The sequence below is a fragment of the Sinocyclocheilus grahami genome, unplaced genomic scaffold, assembly GCF_001515645.1.
Source record: "Sinocyclocheilus grahami isolate Dianchi unplaced genomic scaffold, SAMN03320097.WGS_v1.1 scaffold535.1, whole genome shotgun sequence".
In the NCBI taxonomy this organism is placed as follows: domain Eukaryota; kingdom Metazoa; phylum Chordata; class Actinopteri; order Cypriniformes; family Cyprinidae; genus Sinocyclocheilus; species Sinocyclocheilus grahami.
In genome coordinates this window covers 1,082,833-1,086,410 of record NW_015505714.1, presented here as the reverse complement: position 1 = coordinate 1,086,410, position 3,578 = coordinate 1,082,833, and the positions used below count along the sequence as shown (strand labels likewise).

The 3,578-nt window shown below is 47.6% G+C and overlaps 1 pseudogene; it reads left to right on the top strand.

The window, feature by feature from the left end:
- Positions 1 to 398: 398 nt before the first annotated feature.
- Positions 399 to 3,564, top strand: LOC107555465 (uncharacterized; annotated as a pseudogene).
- Positions 3,565 to 3,578: the final 14 nt, after the last annotated feature.

The window sequence follows — 3,578 nt, the reverse complement described above, 5'->3', positions numbered from 1 at the left end:
GTGAGCGTGCAAAGTGGCGACGTGGCATCGACGTTGCTGGATTGCGACCTAGATGAGGTTTGTAAGCGTGCGGCAGCTAAGCTTGGCATCGCTTGGCCTGTAACTCCTGGGCATACGAGAGTTAAGAGGGATATCTATGATGGGAAAAGGCTCCCTTCCTGCCTTCCCCCGGCGAAACAACTGCTTCCCGATTTGCCAGCGTGTATAGCAGAGATGAAACGGTCGTGGGATAAACCCTTTTCTCATCACGTGCCCGTCAAGGGCTACTCGTCTCTCGATGTGAATGAGATGGAGGGGCTTGGGCTCTCCAACCCTCCCACACTCCAGCAGTCAGTGGCTCAACACCTGCATCCAAAAAGGCAGACCTCTCATCGGCCAGTCCCTCCCTCACTGGGAAAATGGAATGCTTCACTGCTTCCATGTACCAGAAGATTTATAAGTCTTCAGCACTAGCGGTGAGGGCACTTAACACCACTTCATTGCTGTTGGCCTATCAAGCCGAATTACTGGAGGAGCTGGGTACTCAACTGAACGCCGGTAATCCGAACCCGGCGTTCTGGAAGGAGATCTGCAACATAACGGATCTCAATCTACGCACCTCATGTGGTGCAGTGCAAAGCTGCGGCTGTACCATGGCTCTCACCGTTGCGGGCGAGAAGTCGAAGTGGCTGAATCTCTCGAGCATTGGGGACAGAGAGAAATTGGACTTTCTCGATGCTCCCTTAGTTTCGAGTGGGCTGGTCGGCCTGGCTGTTGTAGTGATGAGACAGAGGTGCGACCTCAAGAAGGAGGGAGATGCATTTGACATCTGTCTGCCGTGTAAAAGAGCACCCTGTCCTCCTGTTCCCCCGCGGCCTGTTCCTCCAACACAGAACAGGAGGATTGAATGTGTCTTGAGTAGGGTTGTGACGGTGAGGAAATTTTCCCACCGGTTAATCGACGCGTGACAACACCGATCACCGCGGGGGCGGGGCGTTCCCTCTTTTCCTCGCTTTTCTGCTTTTAAATAGCTTGTAAAAGTGGTGTGTCCATTTTACTTTCACTTTTGAATTAGCGGCAGTTCGGCGGCAACGTCAAACTCACTTTAGCGTATATATAAAAAATATAAAAACTTTTATTAACAAAACAAATAAAAATACACCATGCTATAGGGCAAGCTATGCCTAATATAAAATAGCAAATAACTTACATAAATTTGAATAGGTAAAACTGGAAATAAGTAAACATGTATAATATATAACCAAATAAATAAGAAACGTAGAACGTTTATTAGCAAAACGAATGTCAAATAAAATAAATAAATAACACAGTTTAAATAAAGTTAAAATCAGCAAACAATGTGGAACCAATTAAATAAGAAACGAATGTTTGAATAAACTTTCAAAATCACCTTAGATAAACTGCAAAAGTCAACAGGCTTTTCAAAATCCAAAATATTGCCAAACAGGGCGCTTTTGCATCTAGTTTCGAAACTAAATCATCCGCGATCGTCTTGTCTGTCTCACCTCACTCTTCTTGTCAGTCAGCTCGACTCACTCTCCTCACTGGATAAATGAAATCTCAACTGTGGGATGCGACTGTCGTTCGGCACGCTGCATTGAGTAGCCGCATTCAGTTTTTAATTGTAGTGTCTGTTCTTTTACTGAACTAAATGATTTTTATTACTATAAAAAAACAAAACGACAGTGGGGGTCAGCGACACGGTGACACGGTGTGCAAGTGATGTAACCGGTGTTGCGGCTTAACACTGGTATCACCGTCAACACCGTTGACCGCAAGCCTAGTCCAGAACTGCAAAACCCCAGAGGGCAGAGCAGGCGGCACGCCCCCCGCAGCATTGAACGCTAAGCCATGGGGAAAGCAGTCATTCACGGCGGCGGCTGCAAAGTCCAGGTCCGCTAACCCTTCCAACAAAAAGAAGAGGGATACCTAGGATGCAATCTCTGTATGGGAGAGACAGGCAGCACCTAGGGTTTTCTGTGATGTCCTCTCCCGAGTCCACCACATCTGTTCCCCCACCCGCAAAGAAGCGGAGGATGTGGAGTTTGGGCGTAGAAAAGTTGTGTTCAGACCAGTTCAGCTTCCCCTCAACACACAATGTTCCGTGGATTGCCAAAAGCAATTCCACAAGTTTGAGTGCAGAGAACACAGCCACTGAAAGAATGTGGTCTGATAAGTTCAAGCACAAGGTTTCGAGTGTACTGTCACAAAGCACCCGGGGTTCAAAGCAAATAAAAAATTCCCTGGTGCATCCAGGCTCAGTGCCAAGGGCGCAGGGAGACAAAAACAAAATAATAATAAAGAACCAAAAGATAATTCAGTCTCTGAGTCACACAGATCCTGGACGCTTTTTTCTCTGTCTACTAGATGGTGCCAGCACTCCATCTGTGGAATCGGTTCAACAGAACCCTCTGGCTCTTTATCAGGAGGCTTGGAGAGAGTGTTCTGCGCATCCGTGGGTCCTCGCGACTGTAACCAAGGGTTACAGGCTTAAGTTTGCTGTAAAACTCCCTCCTTTCAACGTGGTTATAGCATCTGTAGCAAAGGGGGATTCAGCTCGGGTGTTGGAAGCAGAAATATCCTCCCTCTTGGAGAAAAGAGCTACAAGGAGATTTCCAGTGGGGAAAACTCAGAGGGGCTATTAATCTCGTTATTTTGTAATTCCAAAGAAAGATGGGGGTTAGCACCCGATAATGAACCTGCGTGCTCTAAACAAGCACTTAAAAAAGTACAAATTCAAGATGCTCACAGTTGGGGCTCTCGCTCGTTTAATCCGCAGGGCGACTGGTTTGTGGCAGTCGGTCTCAAGGATTCTTACTTTCATATAAGCATCTATCCTGCGCACAGGAAATATCTCAGGATTTCCTTTCAGAACGAAGTGTACGAATTTGTTACTCTTCCATTCGGGCACAGTCTAGCTCCACGCGTGTTCAGCAGGTGCATAGAAGCAGCGTTATCACCACTGAGACACAAGGGTCTCAGGATATCTGCTTATCTGGACGATTATCTGATATGCGCTCATTCGCGGGAGCGCGTGGAGCGGGACAAAGAGATGCTCACGTCTCATCTCATGAATCTGGGGTTCATGAGATGAGACGTGAGCATCTCATTGTGAGCATTGTGAGCATCTCTTTGTCCCGTGAGCGGGACAAAGAGATGCTCACGTCTCATCTCATGAATCTGGGGTTCAGAATCAACTATGCCAAGAGCCAGATGATACTGTCCCAGGAGATAGAGTATCTAGGTTTACGAATAGACTTGGTGGCATACCGCACCATGGTCTCAGGAAGAAGGATAATAGCGTTTTATCAGTGCTTGGCCCAGTTTCACGAGGGAAACCTGGTCTCGTTCAGGACATGTCTCCGCCTTATGGGCATGATGGCTTCATCGCTGTCTGTGGTCCTGCTGGGCTTGCTAAAAATAAGAGACTTCCAGCGTTGGGTAGCAGTGAGGCGTCTGTGTCCTTGTCGGTACCTCATGCGCAAAGTGAGAATATCCACAGAGAGCTTGATGGCTCTTTATCAGTGGAAATACCCCTGCATATTCCAGACAGGGGTTCTGCTGGGGGGGGGGGGGGG